The sequence below is a fragment of the Pinus tabuliformis genome, chromosome 1_2 (genome assembly GCF_031772625.1).
Source record: "Pinus tabuliformis cultivar Carrire ecotype Pingquan chromosome 1_2, CPIR1, whole genome shotgun sequence".
Lineage (NCBI taxonomy): Eukaryota > Viridiplantae > Streptophyta > Pinopsida > Pinales > Pinaceae > Pinus > Pinus tabuliformis.
Window position 1 is genome coordinate 1,071,307,593 of NC_142298.1, and position 20,591 is coordinate 1,071,328,183.

General features: G+C 35.5%; 1 pseudogene; it reads left to right on the forward strand.

Moving 5' to 3' along the window:
- Nucleotides 1–2,740: 2,740 nt before the first annotated feature.
- On the forward strand, nt 2,741–4,033 carry LOC149209829 (nematode resistance protein-like HSPRO2 pseudogene; annotated as a pseudogene).
- The last annotated feature ends 16,558 nt before the right edge of the window (nt 4,034–20,591 follow it).

Consider the following 20,591-nt stretch of genomic DNA (forward strand, 5'->3'; position numbering starts at 1 on the left):
ATTTGTGACAGGGAAAAATCCAGGCACGATCCGAAAGAAGAGTGATCATTTAAAAAATCACAAGCTAATAAGTGCACACTGAATGATACCTCTGGTTAGAGAAATCTGTTGCCAAAATTTTCGAGAGGAAAATTTCCATATGCAAAGGCCAATGGCCGCAATTAACCCAACTGTAGCGGATGCCACGGCTAGAGTTACTCCAAGCACTTTAGATCTTTGGCCTCCTGCAAATTTGCACAAGAAAATTGGCTACCTTTTAATTCACAAAAGAAAAAACATTACAAAACCAGTAGATATTCTAATCATGGTAAACTATATGACGAAAATACCCGATTCAGGAAGAGCGTTGAAAAATGCGTAAAGCTCAGAACGCAAATAGCAGTTCATGGATACGAATTGAGAGCCAATAGCTCCAGTCTGGCATCCGGATATTTGTGACAGGGCAAAATCCAGGCACGATCCGCAGTCTGTGGAGGATAAATCTCTCCCACACTGCCCTATGTTGTAGATATGCTCCGTCGCATTATATGGCGCAACAGCTGAATCTGCAGCAAAAAGTTTAGGAGGAGAAACCGATACACTCCTCGGCCAGGAGGGCCGAAGACGGAAAACCGAAGGGAAAGCTGATGGACGGGTTAAATAAGGGCGTCGATATGCATGAAGCTGAGAGACGGGTGGATGATTTGAGCAACCTGGCAGACAAGGGTGATGTCGTTCCTGCATGGTGATCACGTTGTGGCTTCAGATGTGACCATTAGACTTATGACCTGGTGGTTTTATATGAGTATCGTTTTGATAAACGTAATATTATTTCAGAGCTGGCTAGAACTCTTCTCAGTCATTGCAGCTAGAACTCTTGTCATTGCAAGAACGTCATTGTTCTAGAAAGGTCAGTGGCAGGTTTAATCGCTAATTGCCAGTTGTCGTTGTCCGGAGGTCATCGTCTCTAGGTCATTGCCGCTTATAGCCAGTTGATCATAGCCTTGGTATTGCCAGTTATCGTTGCCAATAGAGCGAGGCGTCATAGAGTGTTGTCGTTGCTGCTACATTGTAAATATTTAAATATATAAATTGAGTTTATTAATAATTTAATTTATATGATTAAATTAATTTTGAAATTTTGTAATGTAATATGTATAATTATTATATTAATATTGGTTAAAAATTTAATTTATATTATATAAATAAAAATTATGAGTTAATTATTAATTTAAACAACTCACCAAGTTGGAATAACCTCTGCAAGGTAGTTCCGATAACACAGTGAAGAGAACAAACTATCGAGCTCAGTTAGACAAACATGGTAGGTTAAACAATAAGAATTTAGTAGCAAAACCGAGCAAATCTCTATCGGAATGAATTGGTGAAATGAGATAATGTTTTGGCAAAGGGAAGGTTGATATGACCACCATTGGATCAAAATGAATAAATTCCAACCATTGATTAAATACCTGGTTGCTAACCATAGATTGCATGTGAAGTCATCTGGACTCGTGTAGGGGGACCAATAGATAAGCCCCATATAATCAAAGTTATACTATGTTTATTCCATATTATGGCATGTATAATAAAGAAAAGTACTTTGGGAAACCATCAAATAATACCTGTGGTGGAACGCTAGTATAAATAATAACATAAAGTTTGTTAAGTTGGTTCAAATCACCGTTGCATACATCAAAACTATATTTCACCATTTTTAGATAGGAACTTAGGACATATAAGATATATGTCACAGAAAGGAAACACGCCTATATACATACCAAGTAAGAAACAATGTGTATCTACCAGAGGAACTTAGGTTAAAAATGGTTAAACCCTATTTTATATTTATTATATATAAAGGTGTGTGAAGAAATGTTAAAGGGCTATAAAGCCTTGTTAAAATAACTAAAGGGAAAAAACAAACATCTATGTAGTTAAGGAAGCCAGGGAAAAGAAAAGTTGAAGAAATTAAAGAAGGAATAGAACTAAATAATTAAATAACAAAAGCTTAACATAATGTTATTTTGTTGAATCTGGAAGGAAGCCAGAAAGAAAAGAAAAAAAAAAAAAAAAAAAAAAAGAAGTTGAAGAACTTGAAGAAGGAATAAAACTAAATAATTAGATAACAAAAGCTTAACTAATTTTATTTTCTTGAATCTGATCTTCTCTTCTATGACTAAAATTAAAGAGAGACAAAATATGAAAAAATTGAGAATCTCTCACTCAACCTCTAGATTCACTAGCATGAAAGTAGATACATTTAAGGTATTACAAATCAGCTAAAGAGTTGGGACAAATTCCTGATAAATACGATCTACATCTTAAATAAATCTCACAACTTGACTAAGAAACCATAATCTCAACAAACATACGAAAATACAACGAGAATGTACGAGTTTGAAGTAAATTTACTTTTTCGTTTCATAATAAAAAAATCCCAAAGTGACACTGACCAACCACCGTATATTTAGCTTATATCTATTCACTTTGTTAACTGGAAAAATTTATATTTATGTGTTGACATTATTTAACTCTTTTCATTATTTATGTGTTGAGTTTTTATCATCTACATAAAAAGTTTAGTTGCAACAAATAGATATGTTTTTTGTCCAGTAACGTATTATATATAGCGTTTAAAATGTATTTTAGTGTTTATTCTATTATTATGTTGTTCTTTTTAGATTATGGTATATGGAGAGCATTAGTGTCTTTACTCTCCTCGTTATATTTGCAGGAAAAAAATATGTCCTATAAAAAAATGGCATCCTATTTTGCCTTTGTTGGAGAATCCATAGAGCCCTCCCCCATGGAGTGTGCGGGTTACGAGCAGTATGTGCATCTCCCCGAGCTCAGTGCCATGTGGAAATTCAAGGAATGGCCTGGTTGGTCTAGAGAGGGGTTGGTAAAGGCTGCCTTACAGTCATTGGAGATTACTTTTCAGTTTGTTTCGTCTGTGCTCTGTGACACAAGGACTTACATTGACAAAGAGGAATGGAAGAGAAGGCTTGAATCCTTAATTAGTTCCCAGATTGAGTTGATTTCAATGATTTGTGAAAATGACAAGCAGGTTCCCACTCTTCAGTTGTCAGTAAGTAGTGGTGTTCTCTCATGGAAAGTTTTCCATGAGGTATGGCAGAGACTTGGTGCTTTACCTGTGGTTAGCAGAACAAGTGAAGAGAGCTTACTTCCTCGTTTGGGTACATGGAAAAGCGCTGAAGCTATGGTTTCTAGAATATGGCTTGCCATTGAAGGCCATATGCAGAGGACTCCCTTCACTTTAGGTCTGGGGGAACCAAATATGTCAGGTAAGCCTCTTCTTGAATATGATAGAATCTGCAAGCCAAGATATTTGCACTCTTTAAAACAACATAAACAGTTCCATAATCTAGAAGATGCCAAACTTTGCAATGTCCTCCAGATCTTTGAGGCGTGGGTATTTGTAGGCCAAGAATTGTTGCAGAGAGTATATGAAAGAATAGACTCTGGGGATTTCGTAGAAGCATCCGCAGACTGTTGGATGGTTGAAAGGATGTGGAACATGCTCACAGAAATTGTGAATTTGCTTCTAGTGATGGACCCAGATGATTTCCTTTGCCTTAAACACCAGTTGGCAATTAGTAGCACTAGTACACTTGCAGGCGCATATTGCCTTCGGTCTGCCCCCCTTAGAGACCTTACAAATGCATGCAAGGAACTAAGGCATCTGGTACCCAAAGTCATCGGTGTTGAGGCTGATCCAAAGGGTGGACCAAGGGTCCAGGAGGCACTTATGCATTTGTTTCATTCACATGGACTGTGCTCACATAACACTTCAGGTGCTTACCATGTTGCAACAATACATGTTCTGTTGGCCTTCCAGGCAATAGAAGCAGCGGTGAAAAGGTTTTTCTTCTCATATCAGCAGCTGGTAGTAACAACCATGGGTAGCACTGAAATGAAGGGTCCATCATATCTAGGTGCTTGTGATGCCCTACGTCATATATATTTTGAACCACCTTATTTCCCTAGTGTGGATGGTGCAAAGACATTTTTGGGTTACTATTGGCACTAAAAGTTACAACTATGGTGGATGGTACACTGGAAGATCTACAGACAAATCAAGTGAAGTGTACAAGAGAAAGAATAGTGCCTTGAGTTTTTCAATGTATTACCCCAAATTCATACATACACTTTTTACATTGACAGTTTTGAGTACTATACATAGAATTATATTGGATATAGGATTAGACTCATTTTTGTTCATCCCCATCAGTAGGACCAATCAATAGAACAGTGGTAGAAATTTGGGATTTTTTTTCCCTCTCCAACATGGATAGGATACTAAGGATTCATAGTGTGCAATTCCTCCTTCGTTAAATAGTGTAAGAGATTGTCCAAAATTAAAAAGGTAATTATTAAAATTATTAAATTTTACGAGTTGTTTCTTTTTTTAATTTTTTAATTATTTACCTAAATTTTATGATGGATTTAATGATATTTATATAATTCATTATAAATTTTAACATGAAATGTAGTTTAATGCTGTTATTTTTATATGTTTTTTTAAGATTTTTTTATTCAGTGTGTGAAACTGAGATAATTTTAATTTTAATTTGTTAAGTTTATTTAATGGAATGCATCATAATTTTTTTAGATTATTGAATTTATTTAATGGAATGTATCATAAAAAATTTAATGTATTAAATCTATATCATATTCAAGCTACATTCCTACCATAAATATCCACTCATTCCAAAGTTTTGAGAAAAAATATTAGATAATGCAGTTCAGATTGACTAATAACATATAATTAGTATAGTTTTTTATCTCTACATTTATTTTACAAAGTACTCTGATACTTCTTCATACTCTACTTTAATTTTCTTGCACATGGCCTTGTGTTATTGCTTAAGATGTCATTTAATTTAACTGAATTTATGGTAAAGGTATAAATTTTGCCTTTAGTTCTTCAATACAAATTTGTTTTAATGAGATTGTAAATTTTAGTCAAATTATTTCTAGTATAGTATCATTTATAAAATACGTTGTACTTTAATCATATAAGTTTAAATTTAGAACATTGATAATGCATATTGCTTATAATCATTGTCACTCTTAATATCTATAATTTGGCTTAACACTTATCATTTTCTTGCAGATTGACACACAATTCGCTCGCTTGTGCAGAGCCTAACCCCACAGTTTACAAAGAACAAAAACAATCATTGTAATTTTTCTTTCATGGGTGGCTGGCAACCTTTAGTGAATTGCCTTCACCTCTGCAATTTTGTTCCATATAGTTCAGATTGTTTTAATAATCAGTATTAGTAGGGCAATTACTTAGCATTTACTTTAAAAATTTTACATTTCACACATAGCTTAATAACGGGAAAAGTAAGTGGCCATAATCCACACATTTTTTCAATTTGTTTTGCTCTTTTACCGAAGTCAAATAGTTTAATTAGCAAAGGAGTAAGTGGCCCATAATTCACTCATATTTTTTACTAACCAAAGCATCTTTACTTCATTAGCATTGGGACTAGGAACTGGTGTTATTAAAGAAAGGGAGTAGCCCCTGCTTCCCTTGCGTCTTTTAGACGATCCTGGGCTTGCATCTAAAATCTTTCTGAAAGCACTAAGTTTTTCATCTCCCTTTTTAGGCTCACATAGTGTAATAGGAAGGAAGTAAGTGGCCCATCAACCACACATTATTTTATTTGCAGGTAAGGAACAAACATAATTTACTGTAAGTAGACGAATTTGAAAAGGATCATCGAATATCCACATGACTACAAACTTTGTATGTTCACTATGTCACTTACACACACATTTCACTACACACACTAAGCTACTCTAAACTTTGAACAATGGGAATCAAGTGTAAAAACCCTTTGTACTTAGATTATTTAAGCATTTTTAGTCTTTTGAAGAAAAAGGAAATTTCGTGAATAATTAGTGGTCATGAGTTGCATGTTTTGAAAAGATAAAGAAAATTGTTTCTTTGATTGTCTTTGTTAAGAAAGTTGTTTTCTATAAAATTTGCATTCTTCCAACTCTCTTAGCTAGGAGATTCATTGAAAAAGAAAAGTAGTGTAAATCATCTTAGGTGCATATTTGTAGTGGTTGAGAGTCGAGTCTACACACCACCAGTTTCATCTCCACTACCTTTTGTCTTAAGAAAGCCATAAAATTAACGCTTAAAGTAAAATCAACTTAGAAACTTTTTATTTACTAGGGCTCTGAAACACCAATATAGATCAGGCTAGTTTCTTGGAGTAGGAGAGTAATAAACTCTCCAAGACAACAAAACCAAACAAGTAGCTTATCTTGTGATAGATTAAATCTAGTTGTTTCATTTATACTCTGGGAAAGCTCCTCTTAAAGGAGAAGCACGAGCTCGTGTCCGAACCAGTGAGGGGATCAATCCTCCCTCGTTGGGAACGACGCCAGACACGCACGTATTACAAACGGTAAACCTCGGATTAACCATTGTCGAGGAGCCAGGGGTCACTTGTCGGTAAACCTTGGATTATTGTCAAGGAGCCGGCAAGGGGATTGAGCTTGATACTCTGCCCTTGCGTGTTGTCGGAGTGTAGACTGTTCCCCCAGGTGTACTTGTTGCTGTTGGTAACCTTAGTGACCATAATCTTTAGGATTCTACCGAGGTGACGGTGGAGGGAAGATCCCACTGTACCTGGAGCAGACGTCGGCTAGACTCACTTGGATTTTCCGGGGGTTCACTTCACTCGAGACGGTTAAAGTGGAGGAACTTGTGCCGGTCTATTCATTAAGCAGGTTGCCGGGGTAACTGTTCCACCCGCCACTTCTGTATTGAATCCGGCGATGTTGGGTTTCATCTCCAACTAGCGCTTTCAGTCCGGAAGGCTACTGTTTGTGCTTGGTTTGATGCTCTAGATTCTTTAGGCGTGTGCTTCAAATTTGTTTGGTTCTTTAGAGACTTTAGGCAGTTTTCTTTGAGATTTTACTTTGTTTGCGTGTGCAGTAGTTAAAAGTCTTTAACTGTGGCGGAATTACCGAGACAGTCGCGTAGACTTCGGGGCCAGTCTCCTGAGATTATTTCCGTGGCCGAATTGTTGAGGACATCCCGTAGAATTCGGGGTGAGGACACAAATTGCTTCTGGGGGGCAACCTCAAGGACAGTATATACCAGTGGTACAATACATTCCTCAAGGTCAACCCCAGCCTCAATATGTACCCCAAGGTCAACCCCAGTATCAGAGCCTTGTTTTGTTCATTTGTTATTAACCTTGGAATTCCCTAGCATTGGTAATCTTCAAGCTTATTACTCTTGATATTGGGGGTTTGTTGGGGACAGGTTTTATGTCTCTCCCTTTCATCCCTATTTGAAGGGACCCATTAACGCACCATCTTATGTGTCAGTGTTAGGCAGTTCCCTTTGACCAATTCCAACGCAGCGATTCATCACAAGTCGCCCCTCGACAATAACATGGTGGCCCCACCTCCAGAAAGAATTCATATGTCATGCATGGGTTAGTCTAAATTTTTCAGAGATATTTAAGCTTATTAATGACCCAATTTCTTATGATCTTAGTTATCGTACAATGTCATCTAAGATCCCCTGAATATTACTAAAAAATGAGACTTCCATGCTTAGTACGCTATGCATTGATGAAGACCATATTATTTACTCAAGCTAAATTATTTTCAATGCAATTTGTATAGGTATTTTAAGAATGAATAAGTGGGGGAGGATTAACGAGTTGGAAGTTGAAGACCCGGAAGATATGATACAATTTTCAGCAGAAGACTTAACATGGACAGAGATTGAGGGGGACCAAGTTGCAGTTATTCCATATTGTCGTCTTGATGATTTCATAAGTGGAGAGGAATCAAATGAAAGTGCACCCACCCAATTTCTTCTTAAGAATCATCGTAGTAAAAAAATAGAGGATATCAAAGTCACCAATTACTCAACATTCTTGGAGTACAGTGTGTGAGTCTCTATATGCTTTTTCAAGATATGTGTAATTTTTTCAATATGCATAAATATTATATCTAATTTGTAGTAATTTTTTTACGTACAGTTATTGGTGTTCATATGGTCCACAGTCGACAAGGAGAATTAGGAGTGCATCATCAGATCCAAAGACAACCCGCAATCGACATGAAAGTATTAAAGTTGGTTGCCAATGTCACTTCTTTGTGCGACGACTTGTGATGAGACCAGATGATGCTGTAATAATATATACTGCATGTAGACATATTGATGAATCCAATGTTATTTGTCATGGGACAGATGCAATCGGAAGGTCCATGAGATTCAATTATGCACCACATTTAAGTTGGCAAATGCGATCTAGAGTCCAACATTTTGTTAAAAGAGGTTTTAATGTTACAATGATATGGGACAAGTTCATCTCTAATGTGAAGGATGGATCCGGTGAGTTATACACAGGGATACCTCGAGATACCTACATGACAAAAAAAGATATAAGTAACATTTACAATGATATCATAAGGCTAGAGTATGTTAAAGATCAAAGTGATCCAAAGAGTGTGGAGTGCTGGTACAAGGAAAACCCAGAGAGTTTTTTCTTCTACCAAAAACAAGATCTTGTTGAAAATATCCCTTTTATCATAGGCATACAAACAAAGTGGATGTGTTCAATGATGCTAAAATACTCTCACAATAATATTATCTCAATGGATTCAACCTTTAGTACAAATAAGTACGGGGTGAGTACATATTTATCCTAAATCCGATTCATTTATTTAACCTCATATTAATGCATGTATCGTATATAAATATAATTATGCATATTTTTTGTAATGCAGTATCAATTGTACACCTTAATGGTTTTCGACGAACATCACAATGGGGTTCCAATAGCTTGGGTGATATCATCACGCAACACTATAGCTGATCTTTCTAAATGGATGTTGGCCTTACTTGCAATTGGAAACAAAGAGCGACCAGATTGGCATGTTCTTGCCTTCATCACGGATGATGCTACTGCTGAAATTGAAGCATTGAGGTGATGTGCTTATTATTTTTACAAGAGGCATAAAAAATATTGTTAATGTATAATCTCACTAAAAATTATGTTATTGCAGGTCTACGATCAAGTGCAAAGTATTATTATGTGTTTGGCATGTTCGTCGTGCATGGTTGAAAAATGTTGGAAACAAGGTCAAAGGGAGGGAAAACCAAATACGCATTTTTCGTGGATTAGGTGAAATCATGCACATGTGTAAAGATGATGAATCTGTGCGAAAGAAGGTTGAAAGCTTATTTGAAGAATTCAGTGAACAAAAGAGATTTTTGGAATATTTTAGAAATACTTGGCTGTCCAATGACAAAATATGTAAGCTTCTTATTGGTGGTTATAATGACTCTATTTTTCATGTCATATGTATACTTATTAATATATAACTAATAAATTTCTTTCTACAGATATGTGGGCAAAAGCATACAGAAATTTTCCACATTCAAACCAAGATACGAACAACGCCATTGAATCTTACCATCGGTATATCAAGGAAAGGTACCTATGTGAGAAGAACAATGCATGCCACAGAAGGGTTGATTGGTTAATCTATGTTTTGTTGACAAAGGTTGTATTATTTTACAATCATATGCACCGTTTAAAAGAAGCTGGTTTTGTACGACCCAGAAAAATACAGGAACAACTGAATTCATCCAAGTGTAGAGCTAAGAAAATCCCAAATGAAGATTGTGTGCCTGATGAAAAGAGTAATGACTACTGGGTTCATAGCCAAAATAAGGATACTCGTGACATTTGGTACAATGTCATATATAAGGGTTCTAATCTACACTTCTGCAATTGCAATTGGGCCCTAAATGGAAATATCTGTAAACATGTATTGAAAGTTGAGATGTTAGTGAGTAACACTATTTTGGGTGAAAATGTAGCACCCGGTGTCACTGATCCCACGACAGAAAGGCCTAGAATTTTATTTGATTTGAATGAAACACCCATATTGGTCCCAGAAATCCAAACAGAGCTTTTTCCATGCTTTGATTCTCCTCCCAATCTGAATTATCATAATGAAACAAGCATTGATAATTTAGAGAATTTCTCATACAATGTTGAATCGACCAATGTACGACAAGATAGTGCAATCTCTGAACATGATGAGATAAAACGTGTTAACTCATCAACTCTTGAGAAATTGAGATCCATAATACCTACAAATTTGGAACAGGCATATGCATTGAACAACTTGGTAGACAAAGCATGTCAAGAATACAACAAATTTTTTTTCAATACTATAACTCCATCCAAGATCACTACCAAGAGAAAACATAGTTTCTTGAGTCCAGTAAATAAAAAGAGGCGATGTGGTCGCAAGTCAAAGTCAGGGACAGATATACTACAATTTGAAAGGGTTGGACGAGTTCATGCAAGGAAAAAAAGAATGGATGAACAATTGGAGTCATCTTCTCAAAAACAAGGAAATATGGACCACGCGCCTGAGATAATTCAAGATTCTATTATACCCAATATTGGTATGGAAATGTCATGCTATGCATTGTTTTACGTTAAATGCGATATATTATCATGTTCAACACATTTGCATGACTATACGAACTATTTTTATTGTTACAGCTGAGGGACCCACATCTCACGCCATTCCAAGTTGTCGAATTCGTTTATTCGATGAACATGCTACCGAAAAAAGATCTAGCATTGGGGACACTGCTTCAGCGATTAACACCCCAATATCCTCCCCAAGGGTGCCCCCCCCTATTGTTGAACCAATTAAGATGTATCATCGCCCACACCCACCACCTCTTTCCTCCACAAATTCTTCCATGCCTATAACCACCTCTGTAATACCTTCCCAATGCTCACCCCTACCCTTCAATCATCCACCATTCTCATTTTTTCAATCGTCCACCCTTAACATTCCAATTCCCCCCCCTAGGTCAATCCCCCGGCCTAGAGTTCTTCCCAGTATTGTACAACCGGTGGGGGTGTATCGTCGCCCGCACCCACTACCTTTTCCATATTTCACATCCACCATGCCTTTATCCAGCGCCCCTGAACCATGCCTATATCCGTCACCAAGTGCTCCGCCATCTACCTAGGAAGGGTTGTCTTCTCCATTGCCTCAAATCCTCACGGTGAGAATGAGTATTTGATCAAAATATCAACATGAATTTATGAAATTGATTATATGCCTTTCAATTTTTACAACTAATTGATTATTGTACTTTTTTGCAGAGACATCAATTTGGAAATCCACCTGGGAGTGCCTCATGGGACGAGGGTGACTTAGAGACCCATATGGTAGATCGATCATGATGTTGTTTTTCTATTATGTCATTGATGGGCATGAGATTCCATTATTTATGTTGGAAATGAAGTTCTATTTTGTAAAAAAAGAAACATGTATAGTTGGACCTATTTTGAATAAAAAATACATAAATTTATATTTGTGTTTATGACAACATCTCCATTGAATTTTAAATCCTTATGTGGATCCGATGTTATATTCTATCAATGTTACATTACTTTTTGATGAATAGTTGTAACGGATTTTGTTTTTATTAGTTACAAATTATCAAGTTTATAAGTTAAGTTAGAAATTATCCAATTCTTTAAGGTTTACCAAAATTCTTTGTGATCAAAGCCAAGGTTAATCTTCCATGCCAAGGTTTAAGTTAAAATTCAAACCTTATTTATTTAAGTTTTAATTAATTTCAAAGTTGGTAATAATTATATTGGGTTGTAATTAAGTTTTAATTAATTTCAAAGTTGGTAAATATTAGCTTTAATTTTAAAGTTGGTAATAGTTATATTAGGTTGTAATAACAAGCTAGGATTATTTCATTTATCCACTAAAAAATAAAGAGCCACTAAAATTAAGGGGAAAGTGATTGAAACTATAATGAGATGAGATGAAATAATTTTTAATTTGGATTGAATATTGAATATTTAATCTATTATAAAACTTTCTGGTATGTAATTGAAAAATAATTGTTTAATGGTGAATAATGTGTTAAATGTTTCTAATATGAGGGTGTTGAAAGATAATCAAGTCGATTGTTAATTTTCTATGTCAAAGTTTAAGTTAAAATTCAAACCTCATTTATTTAAGTTTTAATTAATTTCAAAATTTAGGTTGTAATCACCAAGTTTGTTAGGAATAACAAGTTAAGATTACTTCAAATAGCCACTAAAAATTAAGAGTCACTAAAATTAAGAGGAAAGTGAATGAAATTGTAATGAGATGAGATGAAATAACTTTTAATTTGTGTTGAATATTAAATATTTTATCTATTATAAATCTTTTTGGGATGCATTCGAAGAGGAATTGGTTTGGGCCACACCATGCTTGAGCTTATTGTTGTAATGAATATTTTTATTATATTAAAGATAAAAAAAAATATGTAAATAATTTATGCTATTCAAAAATATATGTTTATAAGTAAGATATTAACTTTACATAATAATAAATTATGTTACATAATGTGAGTCACAACTATTAATTATTTGTGGCCTTTTTATTTTATTAACTATAGAGGGAACAAGAAAATAGTTCATGCCATTCAAAAGTATGTATCTATAAATAAGAGATCAAATTTATAAATAAGAGATCAACTTTACAAGATAATAAATTATCAAACATAATTGTTAGTCACAATTATTAAGTTATTTATGGCAGTGGTAGATCTATTAAGAACAAAACTTGAATATTATTTAGTTTTACAAAATTTGATTATGTTTTTTGAAATGATATATTTATAATTTTCCAAACCTAAAAGTAGATATTACGTTAGGCCTCGTTCTTAAAGTTGAGCCTATTATATATGAAGCTCTATACCATATGAGTACTCTAAAATCATATAAAGTTTAAAATATAATGGTAGGAATCGTTATATAAAGGATACATTCACACTAGAGTTTCACCATGGCGAGCATTTATGTTTATGTAAAAAACATATATATATATTTAAATTATATATTGATTATAGATAATTAAATATAGAATCTATTAAAAAAGATAATGGGAGAATTTATGTTTATGTAAAAAAATAAATATTCAAATTATATATTGATTATAGATAATTGAATAAAGAATCTATTAAAAATAAATATCTTTTTAAGGATTAAGGATTTGTTTCATGACATGATAGAAGGAAAAGTCTTTTGCAAGATTGAGTAAAGTCACAATATTTAGAAACGTGGATCAAGGATGAGGATATGTATTAAGATTTTTAAAAAATATTACAATCAACATGAATTTATGCCAATGTGGTGATTGAACCACCAATACTAGATGAGCACACAACTAGATACTGACTTCATAAATATAAATTAGTAGTATTGCTTACTTATACATAATTGAGTTTAATAATGTAGTAATTTTAGAGTTCTTTTTATCATGTTCATGATTAGGATTTTTAATGTTGAATTCATTTTTGTAGTATCCATGGATATGTTGAATATGGGCCATGAAACTATACCCAATAATATGTACAATATAATTATTTACATCATGAATTGAAACTCAATCCTAACCCACATCTTTCTAGCTAGCTTAATGTCAACTACATTAATTTCAATCCAAATTTGAATATTGTCACTTAATATAATTGGATTAGGTGGTTGAATATGTTGTACAATAATTCATTTTTAATCGATTTCATATCACCTGCGATATCTTATAATTCACGAATATTGCCAAATTGATGTTATATGTCGTCAATACCTGGCTCATCCTTATAACGAAAACATTTGATAAGAGACATTAAAGGATTGTGCCTAGAATGTAATCTATAGTATAGTTATCTTAAAAAACTATGTGTGTGTGAGAGAGAAATATATAAATTACACACATACACACAAAATATTACAAAGTGATATATTAAATGTAAGTTAGTAATAGGTTGTGTAATATATATAAGTAGAAAGGAGTCATTTCCAAAGGAGCTCCGCATCAAGCGCGCTGAACTAGGGTTTACAATAAGGTTTCAGTGCTGGTTTCCGTATATGCGCACATCTTCCGTATATGCCTAGGTTCCGTATATGCGCACATCTTCCATATATGCCCACATCTTCCGTATATGCCCAGTTTCCGTATATGTCCGGTTTCCATATATGCCTACATCTTCCGTATATGCCCAGTGTCCGTATATGCCCAGTGTCCGTATATGCGCACATCTTCCGTATATGCGCACATCTTCCGTATATGCCCAGTTTCTGTATATGCCCACATCTTCCGTATATGCGCACATCTTCCGTATATGCCGAGTTTCCGTATATGCACACATCTTCCGTATATGCCCACATCTTCCGTATATGCCCATTTTCCGTATATGCCCACATCTTCCGTATATGCCCAGTTTCCATATATGCGCACATCTTCCGTATATGCCCAGTTTCTGTATATGCCCACATCTTCCGTATATGCGCACATCTTCCGTATATGCCCAGTTTCCGTATATGTGCACATCTTCTGTATATGCCCACATCTTCCGTATATGCGTACATCTTCCGTATATGCCCGGTTTCCGTATATGCGCACATCTTTTGTATATGCGCACATCTTCTGTATATGCCCAGGTTCCGTATATGCGCACATCTTCCGTATATGCGCACATCTTCCGTATATGCCCATTTTCCGTATATGCGCACATCTTCCGTATATGCGTACATCTTCCGTATATGCCCGGTTTCCGTATATGCCTACATCTTCCGTATATTCCCAGTGTCCGTATATGCCCACATCTTCCGTATATGCCCATTTTCCGTATATGCGCACATCTTCCGTATATGCGTACATCTTCCGTATATGCCCGGTTTTCGTATATGCCTACATCTTCCGTATATGCCCAGTGTCCATATATACGCACATCTTCCATATATGCCCACATCATCCGTATATGCCCAGTTTCTGTATATGCGCACATCTTCCGTATATGCCCATGTTCCGTATATGCGCACATCTTCCGTATATGCGTACATCTTCAGTATATGCCCGGTTTCCGTATATGCCTACATCTTCCGTATATGCCCAGTGTCCGTATATGCGCACATCTTCCGTATATGCCCATTTTCCATATATGCGCACATCTTCCGTATATGCCCACATCTTCCGTATATGCGTACATCTTTCGTATATGCCTGATTTCCGTATATGCCCACATCTTCCGTATATGCCCAGTGTCCGTATATGCGCACATCTTCCGTATATGCCCACATCTTCCGTATATGCCCAGTTTCTGTATATGCGCACATCTTCCGTATATGCGCACATCTTCCGTATATGCCCATGTTCCGTATATGCGCACATCTTCCGTATATGCGTACATCTTCCGTATATGCCCGGTTTTCGTATATGCCTACATCTTCCGTATATGCCCAGTGTCCATATATACGCACATCTTCCGTATATGCCCACATCATCCGTATATGCCCAGTTTCTATATATGCGCACATCTTCCGTATATGCCCATGTTCCGTATATGCGCACATCTTCCGTATATGCGTACATCTTCCGTATATGCCCGGTTTCCGTATATGCCTACATCTTCCGTATATGCCCAGTGTCCGTATATGCGCACATCTTCCATATATGCCCATTTTCCATATATGCGCACATCTTCTGTATATGCCCACATCTTCCGTATATGCGTACATCTTCCGTATATGCCCGGTTTCCGTATATGCCCACATCTTCCGTATATGCCCAGTGTCCGTATATGCGCACATCTTCCGTATATGCCCACATCTTCCGTATATGCCCAATTTCCGTATATGCGCACATCTTCCGTATATGCGCACATCTTCCGTATATGCCCATGTTCCGTATATGCGCACATCTTCCGTATATGCGTACATCTTCCGTATATGCCCGGTTTCCGTATATGCCTACATCTTCCGTATATGCCCAGTGTCCGTATATGCGCACATCTTCCGTATATGCCCATTTTCCATATATGCGCACATCTTCCGTATATGCCCACATCTTCTGTATATGCGTACATCTTCCGTATATGCCCGGTTTCCGTATATGCCCACAACTTCCGTATATGCCCAGTGTCCGTATATGCACACATCTTCCGTATATGCCCATTTTCCATATATGCACACATCTTCCGTATATGCCCACATCTTCCGTATATGCGTACATCTTCTGTATATGCCCGGTTTCCGTATATGCCCACATCTTCCGTATATGCCCAGTGTCCGTATATGCGCACATCTTCCGTATATGCGCACATCTTCCGTATATGCCCAGTTTCCGTATATGCGCACATCTTCCGTATATGCCCAGGTTCCGTATATGCGCACATCTTCCGTATATGCCCAGTTTCCGTATATGCGCACATCTTCCGTATATGCCCAGTTTCCGTATATGCGCACATCTTCCGTATATGCCCAGTTTCCGTATATGCGCACATCTTCCGTATATGTCCAGTTTCCGTATATGCGCACATCTTCCGTATATGCCCAGTTTCCGTATATGCGCACATCTTCCGTATATGCCAAGGTTCCGTATATGCGCACATCTTCCGTATATGCCCAGGTTTCGTATATGCGCACATCTTCCATATATGCCCAGTTTCGTATATGCGCACATCTTCCGTATATGCCCAGTTTCCGTATATGCCCACATCTTCCGTATATGCGCACATCTTCCGTATATGCCCAGTTTCCGTATATGCCTACATCTTCCGTATATGCCCAGTTTCCATATATGCGCACATCTTCCGTATATGCCCACATCTTCCGTATATGCCCAGTTTCCGTATATGTGCACATCTTCCGTATATGCCCAGTTTCCGTATATGCCCACATCTTCCGTATATGCGCACATCTTCCGTATATGCGTACATCTTCCGTATATGCCCGGTTTCCGTATACGCCTACATCTTCCGTATATGCCCAGTGTCCGTATATGCGCACATCTTCCGTATATGCCCATTTTCCATATATGCGCACATCTTCCGTATATGCCCACATCTTCCGTATATGCGTACATCTTCCGTATATGCCCGGTTTCCGTATATGCCCACATCTTCCGTATATGCCCAGTGTCCGTATATGTGCACATCTTCCGTATATGCCCACATCTTCCATATATGCCCAGTTTCCGTATATGGCCACATCTTCCGTATATGCCTACATCTTCCGTATATGCCCAGTTTCCATATATGCGCACATCTTCCGTATATGCCCAGTTTCCGTATATGCGCACATCTTCCGTATATGCCCAGTTTCTGTATATGCCCACATCTTCCGTATATGCGCACATCTTCCGTATATGCCCAGTTTCCATATATGCGCACATCTTCCGTATATGCCCACATCTTCCGTATATGCGTACATCTTCCGTATATGCCTGGTTTTTGTATATGCCTACATCTTCCGTATATGCCCAGTGTCCGTATATGCGCACATCTTCCGTATATGCCCAGTTTCCTTATATGCGCACATCTTCCGTATATGCCCAGGTTCTGTATATGCGCACATCTTCCGTATATGCCTAGTTTCCATAATTGCGCACATCTTCCGTATATGCCCAGGTTTCGTATATGCGCACATCTTCCGTATATGCCCAGTTTCGTATATGCGCACATCTTCCGTATATGCCCAGTTTCCGTATATGCCCACATCTTCCGTATATGCGCACATCTTCTGTATATGCCCAGTTTCCGTATATGCCTACATCTTCCGTATATGCCCAGTTTCCGTATATGCACACTTCTTCTTGGACCTCCAAAGGAATCTTGAGTCAATTCAACCCCTTAGTGGGAAAATTCATGAATTGGTTTTAATTAAAAGTTATTGAGTCTTCAACATGTGGATGACTAGTAAAAACATATTATAGAGGAAGAGTCCAACTAGCCATTAGCTAGTCGTTATCTAACCATTAAGAAAAGTTTTACAAAAGGCTAGTCTCTCCTCTAGTAAGTGTTGTTGATTAGGAGATGATTTTGACGCATTAATACAAAGAAACTATTTGTGAAAATACTCTCTTATGCATTGAGTTGATCTTTTATGCCTTTTCTTCTTGGTTTTCTCCTACAATCTTGTGCTTTTAAGGACTAAGTTGCAGGTATACTTAAGCTATCACAATAGTATCACAATAGTCTGTAGAGGGTCATGTGGAAGGGGAGATCAAGGCCCAGGTCTTCACCTCACAATTTGCTAGTTGCCAAAAATACTCTTTGACAAGTGTTGGACAAGCTCTCTTAGGGGGGAATCTCCCTTTACATTTGTGAGCTATTGACACTAGTGTTGCTATTATAGTTGGGGGATCTCAAAGGAGTAGATCCTCCTAGTGTGGTTGAATTTTCTTGCAGGTTGTCCAAGGCTAAAAGAGGGGGATAATCTTGCCCCCAACTCCCCACTCATCTCTAGTCTCAAAGGGAGAACCAACAAAAAAAAAAGGTTGTGATCGCAACTCTGCAAATGGGTAATACAACTAAGACACCCTATAAGGAGGAATATATACAACTAAAATAAATGCATAAGGGTATCAAAGTAGAACAATAAAGACATGGAACAAAATAATTAGCTAGAATCAAGAGCAAGGAGTAAATACCATAGTCGGACCCCATATCCACATTTTCACTATGATGGATGGATGCTTATGCATGGTGTTAATTGGCTAAATTAGTTAGCAAGTCATATTATATGATTTCTTCTCATGGTTTTGGGATGAAACAAGTGAATAATAGTGGAATGTAATGTGCCCAAGAAGGATAATATGGAGTATTTAGGGTGCTACACAAAGGGGTAATGAATGTATTATGGACACAATGATAGATTAAACCCACTTGGTAGTTGATGGGTAATAAGTAAGCTCATTAAATAGTGAATAGGAAATAACATTTTAAACAATGTGGATATATTTTTGCACTTTAGAATAGTAATGGGCATACAAAGATTCACAACTTGAATTTTAAGAATTTTAAGATTAATTTTACTATATGTATACATTTTGTATTCAATTTCAATCAAGAAGGATTTTCACATTTTCCACTAAAGTTTTATATTAAAAATATTTATTTAGCATTTTAAGCTAAAGTAGTTTAAAAGTAGAAGTCAAAAGGTGTAGACTAACTTATAGATTAAATGACATTTTTTCACCGGAATCCGATAATACAATTTCAAGCAAATTTGTGATTTTTTGTTGTTTAAAATATATTTTTGAATGCATAAATAGATTCAACACCCCAATAAAACTCTAGAGCACTCAAATTCTACATATTAAACAATTTAAACTCAAGTTTTTAAAAGTCTTAGTCATATTTTGGTTAAAATTAACGAGAAAAATATTCTTAAAAAAACCATTTCATTTATTAATTACACTATATAAAAACCAAAATTACAGAATTACAAAATATTATATTATGTATTTATAAATTCTATTTAATTTTCATATTTATCCTATAAATAAAACTACATAAAAATTTAAACTTCATATCTCTCATTAATTCATATCTCTGATTAATTTTCTCTATATATATATATATATATATATATATATATATATATATATATATATATCTTTTAATAAGTTTAATAAATTAATTTGAGTGATTACATGTAATGAATTATAAACTAAATGTTATTATATAATAAATTTAAATAAGTTTTATGAATTAATTTGAGTGAGAAAATTGCGAATTACAACCAGATGTTATCATGTTTCATAAATTTAATTTTCAAAAAAAATATAAATATCTTTTAATAAGTTTAATAAATTAATTTGAGTAACTACATGTCATGAATTATAAACTAAATGTTATTATATAATAAGTTTTATGAATTAATTTGAGTGAGAGAATTGCGAATTACAAACCAGATGTTATCATGTTTCATAAATTAATTTGAATACTTTAATATTATTAATTATAACCCATATATCACAAACTCAAGTTCATAATCTATTTGTTTATACGAAAATAATGGACTTTATTTAATACCCATTATTAAATTATCAAAATTATGATGAATCGATTTACCCTACATACCAACAAAATACTAAATACATTTCTCCAAAATATACATTTTGCTTTTTATTAAAAAAAAAAAAAACCATACACTTTATAATTATCATTACTCTCACATCTCACCACTAACCATCACTAACATAATTCTCCAATAACTTACGATCTCCTTACAGTTATCATTACTTTGACATCTAACTACTCATCATAACTAACATAATTCTCCAATAACTTCACCAATAGTTGACTAGGTAAAAGACAAAGCCAATAACCCATCTACACGTCTTAGTTGTCTCTCCCAGTCAAACAAAAATAACTCTAGTATCTTAATATCACTTAAAACCATTTTCCACAACTAAAGTATCTTAATCAAATCATTCTCAATCTCCCTGTAGCATTCCAAAATAGTTGGTCTTTGCAAGGATTGAGAAAACTAGGAATTGATGCCCAATACTAAGATAATCATGTATTTTCACATTTAAAAAAGATCAATGATCATGCACCTAGGTAATATAAGATAGTCATCCAACTCTTGGAAAGTTAATCAATCTTGTATTTAGTAGATTCATGGAATTTTAGTGCCTTTCTTGTAGTCCGATTCAATAATTAAATTTCCACTTCACTTTAATGGACTTTTGACTTTTGGATGGTGATT